The following is a 13034-nucleotide window of genomic DNA, read 5'->3' as shown; positions in this document are numbered from 1 at the left end:
GGAGCACTTTGAGGAACTCCTGAACAGACCAGCACCACCAAATCCACCAGACATCGACCCAGCCAACGAGGACCTCCCAATCAATTGCGATAAACCAACCAGAGACGAGATCAGAAAAGCCATCACCATGATGAAGAACAGGAAGGCGGCTGGACCTCACGACATCCCAGCAGAGGCCCTGAAAGCAGACCTGGATGCTTCAGTGGAAATGCTGTACCCCCTCTTTGAGAAGATATGGGAAGAAGAAGCGATTCCGGCAGACTGGAAAGAGGGATACCTCATCAAAATCCCCAAGAAAGGAGACCTCAGCAACAGTGCCAACTACAGAGGAATCACACTCCTGTCGGTGCCAGGGAAGGTCTTCAACCGAGTCCTCTTAGAGAGAATGAAGGATGCCGTCGATCCACAGCTACGAGATGAACAGGCAGGTTTCCGGCAGAATAGATCATGCACGGACCAGATAGCAACGCTCCGCATCATAGTCGAGCAGTCTATGGAGTGGAACTCCTCGTTGTACATCAACTTTGTTGACTATGAGAAAGCGTTGGATAGCGTGGATCAAGAGACCCTCTGGAAGCTCCTTCGGCACTATGGCATCCCAGCAAAGGTGGTCAACCTGATTAAGAACTCATACGATGGCATACACTGTAGAGTGATCCATGGAGGGCAGCTCACAAACAGCTTCCAGGTGCGAACTGGAGTCAGACAAGGATGCTTGTCACCACTTCTCTTTCTCCTCGTCATCGATTGGATTATGAAGACATCCACTTACGAGCGTAGGAACGGAATCCAGTGGACAATGTGGACCCAGCTTGATGACCTGGACTTTGCCGACGACCTTGACTCCTTTCGCACAGTAAACAGCAGATGCAAGAGAAGACCAACGTAGTGGCAGCCACGTCATCACAGGTTGGCCTCAACATCCACAAGGACAAGACCAAGATCCTTAGGATTAACTCCATCAGCAATGACCCAGTCACACTGAATGGAAGCCCCCTGGAAGAAGTGCAGTCCTTCACCTACCTAGGTAGCATCATCGACCAGCAGGGTGGCACAGACGCAGACATCAAAGTAAGGATTGGTAAGGCAAGAGCAGCCTTCTTACAGCTCAAGAACATCTGGAGCTCCAGAGAGCTGTCTTTGGCAATAAAGATTTGACTGTTCAACTCCAACGTGAAATCAGTCCTACTGTAGAGCTGAAACCTGGAGGACAACCAAAACAACCATCAGGAAGATCCAGACCTTCATTAATAGCTGCCTCAGAAGGATTCTCCAGATCCGCTGGCCAGACACCATCAGTAACATCCACCTCTTGGAGAGGACCCGTCAACTCCCAGCAGAGGAAGAAATCAGAAGGAGAAGGTGGGGCTGGATAGGACATACACTACGCAAGCAGCCAACCAACATCACCAGACAGGCACTGCGGTGGAACCCCCAAGGCAAGCGGAAAAGAGGCCATCCAAGAAACACCTGGCGATGCGACCTTCAGGCTGATAGCAAAAAAATGGGCTATACCTGGAACCAGCTACAGCGAATGGCCCAGGATAGAGGACTCTGGAGATCTGTGGTTGGCGGCCCATACCCCGACTGGGGTGACGGGCGTGAGTGAGTGAGTGAATTCCTATACCTCTGTATGTTCAGAACATGTATTCATAACCAGAATGGCAGGATTTGTCCCTGGGAGCCTTGGTCCAACCGACAGAGCTGCCTCCCAATAATCCAAGCCTTTAATCCAAAAACCAGTTGGAGAAACTGGAATGATTGTATTTTAAATTGGTTTGTGCAAAGAGTAACCTGTATGCTGATATGCAGCACTGCCATAAAAGAAGTTCAAACAGGAAGAGGAGCTGACATCACAGGTCTCACTCCTATGTGGTGATGCTGTGTTGCATCGTTCTGTATGATGGCAAGAAGGGGAAAATGGGGTCAAGAGAAGAAATATATTCTGAGAGGAGTTAATGTCTCCAGCAGCCTAGCCAACGTACATGTGCATGGGCATGTACACCCATGTAGTGTACAGCACGAGGTAGGGCCATATGCCTCATCCACCACAACTCCATTCTATATATGTAGGGCCCTACCAAATTCACAGCCATGAAAAACACATCATGAACCATGAAATCTGGTCTCCCCCTAGGAAATCTGTTTTGTTTTGTTTTTTGTACTTTTGCTCTATACTATACAGATTTCACAGGGAGACCAGTGTTTCTCAAATTAGGGGTCTTGACCTAAAAGGAAGTTGAAGGGGGGGACAAGGTTATTTTAGGGGAGATCGTGGTATTGCCACCCTTACTTCTGTGCTGCCTTCAGAGCTGGGCGGCCTGAGCGCGGTGGCTGCTGGCCAAGGGCCCAACTCTGAAGGCAGCGCCCTGTCATCAGCAGCACAGAAGTAAGGGTGGAAATACCGTACCACGCCACCCTTACTTTTGTGTTGATGCTGGCGGTGGCTCTGTTGTCATACTTCCCCTCTCGCAAGCACAGAGTCTGAGTGTAGCAAAAACTTTTAATAAAAGGAGGGAAGTAACTCAGCATTAATTTGGGAGAACAACACAACTAGGGTTCATAAACATAAACCATGAGCAACAGACCCAACCCCAAGTAAGTTGGGCAGTGTCTATTTCCCCTCAGGTTCTTAAGGCCAGCAACCCAAAAGTCCCTTTAACGTTCCCATCCCTTCTCTATACCCCACTCACAGTTGCTGTCCTTGGCCAGTGCAGCCCCAGAGTTCAGAGGTTCATCCACAGAGTTCACTTCCCACCCTGTGCAGAAGGGGTGGTAAGGAGGAACCTTACATACTCGGGCACTTGCTCATCACCCCAACAGCTGATTGCCATGCCTCTCAGCAGGGCTCTGCTCTGGCCCTCTCCAGCAGCCTCCCTGCTGGCCACTTACCACACCTCTCTGCTAGCCACCAAGCTGGCCACACACCAAGATGTCTTCAGTGCCCCCCACTTAACACAGCTCTCAGTGATTTCAGCTGTTAGTCGGGGAGCCTCAGTGCTGGTGCACACCGGGCACTCTCCTGCAATAAACACACTGTCCCAAAGTAGGTCCTTAAACCTGGTACCAGTGATTTCAGTTCTGAACAGTACAAAAACACTCTCAATTGATTCTAAATTAGCTCATTTATTATACCATAGAAAACAAACAAGTCAACTCACATCCATCACCCCTGAACATATAGCCTGTCAGCCAGACATCGAGCCCAGGCAAGTTAATGTAGCAGCTGATATGGGACTTGATTAATAAAGAAGTAAAGAAGAGTAATATAATTAATGCAAATCAACAGAAGTTTATGGAAAATAAATGCGTTCAAACTAGTTTTTTTTATGAGATTACCGGTTTGGTTGATAAAGGTAATATTGTTGACGTAATATACTTGGACTTCTGCAAGGCTTTTGACTTCATACCACCTGACATTTTGGTTGAAGAACTAGAATGATATAAAATGCATACAGCATCCATTAAAGGGATTAAAAGCTTGCTAATTGGATCGGTCTTAAAATGTAATTGTTAAGTGGAGAATCATCATCAAGCAGATGTGTTTCTAATGGGGTCCTCCAGAGATTGTTCTTGGCCCTATGCAATTTAAAAATTTTACCAATGACCTGGAAGAACATAAAATCATCACTGTTCAAGTTTGCAGATGACACAAAAATGTGGGGAGTAGTAAATAAGGAAGACAACGGGTCATTAGTACAAAGCTATCTAGATTGCTTGGTAAACTAAGTGCTAACAAATAATATGAGTCTTAATACAGCTAAATGTATGCATCGAAGGATAAAGAAAGTAGGCCATACTTACAGGATGGTGGACTCTATCCTAGGAAGCAGTGACTCTGAAAAGGATTTGGGGGTTAGGGTGGACAATCAGCTGAACATGAGCCCCCAGTGCAACACTGTGGCTTAAAGGGCTCATGCGATCAATGGATGCATAAGAAAGGGAATCTCAAGTAGGAGTAAAGAAGTTATTTGACTTCTGTATTTGGCACTGGTGCACCCCTGCTTGATTACTGTGTCCAGTTCTGCTATCCAATTTTCAGGAAGGATGTTGAAAAATTGGAGATGGTTCAGAAAAGAGCCACAAGAATTATTAAAGGATTAGAAAACATGCCTTATAGTGATAGACTCAAAGAGCTCGCTCTATTTAGCTTAACACAGAGAAGGTTAAGGGGTGACTTGATTACAGTCTATAAGTACTTACATGAGGAACAAATATTTAATAACCGCCCCTTTAATCTAACAGAGAAAGGTATAACATGATCCAACGGCTGGAAGTTGAAGCTAGACACATTGACACTAGAAATAAGGTGTAATTTTTTAACTGTGAGAGTAATTAAGCCTTGGAACAATTACCAAAGGCTGTGGTGGATTCTCCATCACTAACAATTTTTAAATCAAGATGGGATGTTTTCCTAAAGATCTGCTCTAGGAATTATTTTGGGGGAGTTCTATGACCTGTATGATATAGGAAGTCAGTCTAGATTATCACATGGGTCCCTTCTGGCCTTGGAATCTATGATGTCTGAGGTAGTCACCGGAAAGTTTTGGGAGTATGTTGAGGACAGAGTTCTGTGAAAGCAGATCTTCTCAGACTGGGAACTTTTCTGGTCTTCCCACTCATATTATTATGTATTTATTTAAGTATATCTGAAAACAAGGGTCTCTCTTGGACCCGCCATGAAAGTAAATGCTATAATTATGTGTAATACATATATTAAGCAGTGTCATGGTGTTTATGTTCTGTGCCCCTCAATTTTCTGTAAGATCATAGGCCCAACAAAGACAGTCCCATGCAAATGCAGCTGGCGTCTCATGAATCTTTGTAAGTGTTTTTCCTGCTTTTGGAACATTAGGAAAGAAATCAATGATCAATTTTTGGGAGATCAACTTAATCAGACTTGTTCCTAGGAATATTATAATATTCCATACTCTGCATGTTGCACCTTCTATTTAGCTAAGGAATCTCACTCTGTTTTGACTGTTTGCTGAGTGAAAGAGGAGAGGAATGCTTACATTCAATTTAACTGGTAGAGGGCAAATGTTTCCCTTTCTTTCTGGTTTTAGAGTACTTTTCATCCTTTGATCTTGTCCTTTGACCTTTCTAACTCATTTAATAAAATTTCCCTCTGAAAAGGTGGCCTGGGTCTCATTGTCTGAGCTTTCTGATTCACCTTCTTTTCTGAGGAAAATGAGTCAGGAAACGTGGAGCAGAAAGAGCAGTGATAGCAGATCTTGGTTTGTCAGTTTTATCGTTCTCTTTTATTGGGCTCTGTGCATGAGAGGAGAGAGGCACTAGAACTGAGGTACCAGTGGGATTTTTTTGTGTCTGTCTCTTTGTTTGGGTACAAGTAGAGAAGCTGACAATATATTTGTCAGCCACAGAAAGGGAAAAGCGGGTCTGTGTCTGGGTTTTAATGAGCAAAGCAATAATTTGCCTAGGAAAGTATTTGTATGATAAGTGGGACTGTGGGAGAGGACACAGGCCTGTGGGGTTGCAGTCCTCTCCATGGGGATGGGAGGCATTGCTCTGCATGCAGCTGGAAGGCTGCTCCCAGTCCTGCTTCTCACTGAGCTTCAGCCCCAACGTCAGTGGAACTGGTATCCCCAACTCCATTCCTACCCACAGGCTCTCAGCCTGATGGGTTGCCTTGGGCCCAGTATGATAATGCCAGAGGCAGTGACAATGAGATCTGGCCCCAGCCGAGGTGCGTGAGTTCCTCCCTGCAGTGTGGACGGTGGGCACCAAACCTGAGTGGTGCTGTGACCCTGTGTGCCAGGTTGCAATGCCACCCACTCAAATTTGGCCCAGCCACCCCTCCATCATTTTGGGTGCCCTCGCAAACAGGAGGCCTGGGGCAAACTGCCCTGCCTCGGGCAGCCCTGTGTTCAGTATGAGATATAATAAGAACATAAGAATAGCCATATGGAGTCAGACCAATGGTCCATCTAGCTCAGAATTTTGTCCTCCGATAGTGGTCAGGTGGTCAGTGCCAGATTCTTCAGCGGGAATTAACAGAACAGGACAGTTTGAGTGACAGAGTCCTGTGGCACCTTAGGGTATGTCTACACTACCAGAGTAGTTCGATTTTACTTAACTCGAATTTGTGGAACCGACCTTACAAAGTCGAACGTGTGTATCCACAGTAAGGACAGTAATTCGACTTTGTGAGTCCACACTAACGGGGCAAGCGTCGACATTGGAAGCGGTGCACTGTGGGCAGCTATCCCACAGTTCCCGCAGTCCCCGCTGCCCATTGGAATTCTGGGTCGAGCCCCCAATGCCTGCTGGAGGAAAATATGTGTCGACTGTCGTCATTCAACCATCACTCCCACCCTCCCTCCATGAAAGCGCCGGCGGGAAATCTGTTTGCGCACTTTTCTGGTCAGTGACAGCGCGGACGCCACAGCACTGCGACCATGGAGCCCGCTGCGATCATCGCTGCAGTTATGGCCGTTGTCAACTCCTCGCACCTTATCGTCCACCTTTTTCACAGTCAGATGCTGAGAAATCGGGCGAGGAGGCTCCCGCAGCGTGGTGAGGACATCAAGTGTGAGAGTGGCACAGACCTCTCACAAAGCACGGGACCCCACGCCGTGGACATCATGGTGGCAATGGGTCATGTTCATGCTGTGGAACGGCGATTCTGGGCCTGGGAAACAAGCACGGACTGGTGGGACCGCATAGTGCTGCAGGTCTGGGATGAATCACAGTGGCTGCGAAACTTTCGCATGCGTAAGGGCACTTTCCTTGAACTGTGTGACTTGCTGTCCCCTGCCCTGAAGCGCAAGGACACCCGGATGCGAGCAGCCCTGACTGTGCAGAAGCGAGTGGCCATAGCCCTCTGGAAACTTGCCACGCCAGACAGCTACCGGTCAGTAGCAAACCACTTTGGCGTGGGCAAATCTACCATAGGGGTTGCTGTGATGCAAGTAGCCAACGTAATCGTTGAGCTACTGCTCTCAAAGGTAGTGACCCTGGGAAACGTTCAGGTCATCATAGATGGCTTCGCCGCGATGGGATTCCCAAACTGCGGTGGGGCTATAGATGGAACTCACATCCCTATCCTGGGACCGGCCCACCAGGCCAGCCAGTATAGCACTGGTGGAGCATAGGGGACGTTTTACCAACATCAACGTCGGATGGCCGGGCAAGGTTCATGACGCACGTGTTTTCAGGAACTCTGGTCTGTTTAGACGCCTGCAGGAAGGTATTTTCTTCCCGGACCACAAAATAACTGTTGGGGATGTGGAGATGCCTATAGTGATCCTCGGGGACCCAGCCTACCCGCTAATGCCCTGGCTCATGAAGCCCTATACAGGCGACCTGGACAGTGACAAAGAACTCTTCAACTACCGGCTGAGCAAGTGCAGAATGGTGGTGGAGTGTGCTTTCGGACGTCTCAAGGGGAGATGGAGGAGCTTACTCACTCGCTCAGATCTCAGCGAAACCAATATCCCCATTGTTATTGCAGCTTGCTGTGTGCTCCACAATCTCTGTGAGAGCAAGGGGGAGACCTTTATGGCGGGATGGGAGGTTGAGGCAAATAGCCTGGCTGCTGATTACGCCCAGCCAGACAGCCATGCAATTAGAAGAGCCCAGTGGGAAGCGCTGTGCATCCGGGAGACTTTGAAAGCTAGGTTCCTCAGGGAGCCGGGTAACCTGTGACTATTAAGTTTGTTTACAGAGAAGCTGAACCTGCCCCCGTTTCTTTACCCAGCTAATGTTGACTATCCTCTGCAGTTACATACCCCATTCCCCCCGTTCCCCCCCTTCCAACGCATGCTTAAAAATAAAATACATGGAACTTTGTTAATGAACACCGTTTTCTTTATTACTGATTTCGCGGTACAGGGTTGAAACTGGGACGCAGACTGTGCTGGGTAGGGTGTGGAGTGATGTAAAGACCGCTTCTAAACTCGAGGAATGACAGGCTCCTGCTCCTAGAGCGGTCCGCAGTGGCGGACTGGTTGTTTCAACGGAGCCTGCCACCCCTCCTTTTCGGGACTCTGTGTGTGTGGGCTATGTGACTTTGTGGCGGGGGAGGGCAGTTAGACATCTTATGCAGCGGTCCTTATCCTGGATCACAGAGTCATGCAGCAGGGGATCTGTAACCGTCATCCCCCGCCACTAAGTCACATAGCCCCCCCACCACAGAACATGAAAACCACCTCCCAGACTGACCAGGGTGCCTAGTGACTGCACTGTGTGTGTGACCTGCTGCTGAACCTGCCCCCGCGTCTGTACCCTGGTAAAGGTGACTGACCTGTCCAATTACCAACCTCCTTCCCCCCTTGAAACACAGTCTCCTCTAAAAGAACATGACAGAAACAGTAATTAACAGAAAAGTCTTTTTTATTATAACCTAGACAGTTAGGGGATGAAACTGGGATGGGGGCTTGGGTGAGGCAGGAAGGAAAGGACTTCTCAAAATTTAGGGAATGAGAGCTTTTTGTTAATTGAGCACTCTGCAGGGGTGGAATGACAGTTTTCACGGCCCCTGGCGCCCCTCCTTCTTGTTACTTTGGGTGACGGGGGTATGGGACTTTGTGGCGGGGGAGGGCGGTTACAGATACACTGCAGTGGGGCTCTGTCCTCCTGCCTGCGGTCCTGCAGAACATCCACAAGGCGCCGGAGCGTGTCCGTTTGTTCCCTCATTAGTCCAAGCAGCGTTTGAATCGCCTGCTGGTCTTCCTGCCACCACCTGTCCTCCCGTTCGCTGTATGAGCGCTGGTACTGAGACATGTTCTCCCTCCACTGGGTCTGCTGTGCCACCTCGGCTCGGGAGCAGCCCATAAGTTCAGAGAACATCTCGTCCCGTGTCCTTTTCTTTCACCGCCTAATCTGCGCCAGCCTCTGTGAGGGGGATGCCGGGGCAGGTCGGGAAACAGTCGCAGCTGTGTGATGGGAAAAAGGGAGTGAATTCCTTAAAAGATACATTTTTGCGAACAATGAACATAGTCTAGTCTGTCTCTGTGAACAAGACCATGCACAGCACCTATCTCATGCGCACTCAGGACGAGTTCGAATTTTCGGCCTTCGCATTCATTGCCTGGGGTCTTGCACTGGAGATCAGACAAGCGGGGCAGGACAGCAGAATTCGTGGAGCAGGCACACATGGTAAGCCATAGACTTTTGGCTGCTTAAAACTTAATGTATAGAAGTGCCCTCCTTTCATGCTCAAAGCAATGGTCATAGCGTTTGCAAGTTCCTGCTGCCGGCAATCCGGAAAGCATGAACTCTGCCCCTGTTCCACCCCCTCATGGCTGTCCCCGGGATAGATCCCTGTATGCTGCCCCTCTACCGCCTCCACCACGTGGCTGTAAACCGACGCTTATTATTATGTAAAGGAACAGTCAAGCATTCCCAATACTAAAATTCCCCTAATTCAAAGCAGGACGCCCTGAGCGAGATCACCCTGAGGAGGATCACTGACAGAGATAGAGAGCGCATGCTGCGTGAAAGCCAGCACAAACCAGGGGCCTATGCCACCATGCTTGTCGAGGCAATGCTCCCAGAGTACCTGCTGATAGCCTGGCACGGAAAAGTGTCCTACCACGGAGGACCCAATAAGGCCGCTCTCCCCAGGAACCTCCTGCGGAGGCTTTTTGATTACCTCCAGGAGAGCTTCGTGGAGATCTCCCAAGAGGATTTCTGTTCTATCCCCATATATATTGACCTTCTTTTCACATAGTTAATATTCCTGCTCTGTTAAAAATAAATGTTTACATGTTTAAAGCACGTACCGACTGATCCTTCCCCTGATTCAGGGTCCAGGTTAACGGCTGGGGAGGGTTGGTAGGGGATCTCAGTGAGGGTGATGAAGAGATCCTGGCTGTCGGGGAAATCAGCGTTGTAAGCGCTGTCGACTGCCTCGTCCTCCTCATCTGCTTCCTCATCTTCCCCATCCGCGAACATCTCCGAGGAACCGGCCGTCGACACTATCCCATCGTCAGAGTCCACGGTCAGTGGTGGGGTAGTGGTGGCGGCTGCACCTAGAATGGAATGCAGTGCCTCGTAGAAGCAGCATGTCTGGGGCTGGGATCCGGAGCGTCCGATTGCCGCTTTGATCTTTTGGTAGCCTTGTCTCAGGTCCTTGATTTTCACGCGGCACTGCGTTGTATCCCGGCTGTATCCTCTGTCTCTCATGGCTTTGGAGACCTTCTCGTAGGTCTTTGCATTCCGTTTTTTGGAGCGCAGCTCCGAAAGCACAGACTCATCGCCCCACACAGAGATCAGATCCAAGACTTCCCAGTCAGTCCATGCTGGGGCCCTCTTTCTATTCTGAGATTGGATGGACACCTCTGCTGGAGAGCTCTGCATCACTGCCAGTGCTGCTGAGCTCGCCACGATGTCCAAACAGGAAATGAGATTCAAACTGGCCAGACAGGAAAAGGAATTCAAATTTTCCCGGGGCATTTCCTGTGTGGCTGGTCAGAGCATCCGAGCTCGGACTGCTGTCCAGAGCATCAACAGAGTGGTGCACTGTGGGATAGCTCCCGGAGCTATTAGCGTCGAATTCCATCCACACCTACCCTAATTCGACATGGCCATGTAGAATTTAGCGCTACTCCCCTCGTCGGGGAGGAGTACAGAAATCGAACTAAAGAGACCTGTATGTCGAACTAAATAGCTTCGTTGTGTGGACGGGTGCAGGGTTAATTCGATTTAACGCTGCTAAATTCGACATAACCTCCTAGTGTAGACCAGGCCTTATAAACTGACAGACGTATTGGAGCATAAGCTTTCATGGGTGAATACCCACTTCGTCAGACGCATGTATTCACCCACGAAAGCTTATGCTCTAATATGTCTGTTAGTCTATAAGGTGCCACAGGACTCCTGGTCACTTTTTACAGATCCAGACTAACACGGCTACCCCTCTGATACAGTTTGAGTGATCCATTCCCAGTCATCCAGTCCCAGGTTCTGACTGTCAGAGGTTTAGGTACACCAGGAGCATGGAAGAGGAATTTTTAAGGTTGTCCCCCCACCCTCCAGATGAAGGAAGCGGTTGAAAAATGATTCATCCATGAAGCTGAGTGTCTGTCAGGGCTGTCTTGGTGAGCACTTGCAGGTGACTGTCCATCATGCCCTCTGATATCATTTTCACCAGTCCCTGCTGCTTAGGGATAAGATAGCTTTCATTCTGGTGTCTGTCCTGCTGCCTGAGTGAGCCTTTTGGTTTAGCCTTAAATTAGGGATGTGTTCATGGTGTTTCTTAGGCTGACTTGACATCTCCCTGGGTGAGGCTGCCATCTTGGAAGTAGAACAAATTAAGCTCTGATGCCTCTGTTGAGTGCCAAAAGCCAAGCCAAGCGAAAATTTTGTCTCTCTCTCACGGCAGGCAAAGCTGTGTCCCAAACAGACTGCCTGTTGCCAAGATATCTTTAGCTAGACTAATTGACGCCAGCTGAGGATCAGTTGCATTAATTTGCATAAATTAATACATTGTAAATTGATATATTTTGCCCTGCATACAGAGGCAGTGGTTCTGCTGCAGTGCCAGAAACTTCGGTTTGGGTTGGATTAAGGCTCTGCTCTATGACTGACATATCCTGCAGTTCTGCCTTTGATCACAAGATGGAGTGTGAGTACCCAGTAGAGAGATTTGCCAATAGTAGCATTCAGTGGTGAAATACAATCCATCAGAACTAGTATCCTTGCTTCTTGACCCATGTGCCTTCCCCCTGGCCTACAATAACTCATTACTGGCTTGGAAACAAGAACTGACTCACTGAAGAAAAATAGTTGTTACATTTTATATTATTTTGCATGAGTCACAGTGAGCAAGAATTCAGTTAAAAGTGATGTATCTCCCTCGAGGGATTCCTAACCAAATTTCTGACAGCTAATGTGTCATGCAGTCCAATGCCATATATTGGATATTTCTGGAGGGCCCTGTGGGATGTTTAATGTGCCAGGCTGATGTCAATGGAACAGAATGCTCCAAAGGAAAAAGGTCTCCTTCTGCTAGATGAATGATGGAGTGGACCGACGGTATTTCTCAAAAATGAAGAGTTCCATAGCTGAAGCATTTCTTTCCAAAGCAGGAAATATTTATTCAGTGACTGTATTCTATTGAGACTGTCACTTTGACTGATGGCCATGGCTTCGTCACCGACAATTGCTCACTATGTCATAATTAGAAAGTTTCATTTCTATTGTCTTAGGGAACAGAACTGGTCTGCACTTCATTCAGTCATAAACTGCCCTGCTACTGAAGTGTTTATTTTTCCCTTAGAGAGTGAATCATTTTTTATCAATTTCTGGTTGGCTGAAGTTCTTGTTTGTTTGTTTTTAAATAAGGGACAGCTGTTCATCAATCCTGTTGATCAGCTTGAATTTAATTTTGAAGAGAAATTTAATGTATGGCACCAATATTTTTAAAATGGTAGTGATGGAGGGACCAAGAAATTACAGTTTAAGTGTAAAATACTAGGAAAGACTCCCTATCATGGGTTCTCAACTTGGGGATCACAATCCAGAGGGAGGTTAACAACAATTCTAAGGTTTTTTTTGACCACCCTCCCTTTCTTTATGGCGTGGGTGCCTAAAACTTTTTCCTTTTGTTAAATAGGGAGGTTGGAAAGAGTCGATTACACTAAAATTAAGCTGGGTACTGAGAAAATCAGTGAATTCATAGGGACGATGAAGAAAACAGAGTCTGATCCTCATCTGGTGTAAATTGGCACATTGCCATTAACTGCTGTGGAGCTACATCAATATATACCATCTGAGGATCTGGCTGACAATCTCCTTATACTGTAGTATTAAATAGTATGCAAGATTAGAAATTATGATTAAACTATTATTAAAAATTGGCCTAATAACCATTGTGAGAGAGCAGTAGTAAGTGGACACAGACAGCGCTCTCAGTGTTCTGAAATTCCGATCACCTATTGAATACAATTTCCATTAGGAACAAAAGCAGCAAAGAGTCCTGTGGCACCTTATAGACTAACAGACGTATTGGAGCATGAGCTTTCATGGATGAATACCCACTTCGTCGGATGCATGTAGTGCAAATTTCC

Source organism: Mauremys mutica, chromosome 7, assembly GCF_020497125.1.
Source record: "Mauremys mutica isolate MM-2020 ecotype Southern chromosome 7, ASM2049712v1, whole genome shotgun sequence".
Lineage (NCBI taxonomy): Eukaryota > Metazoa > Chordata > Testudines > Geoemydidae > Mauremys > Mauremys mutica.
The sequence above is the reverse complement of the archived record's forward strand: the minus strand, read 5'-3'. Positions refer to the sequence as shown.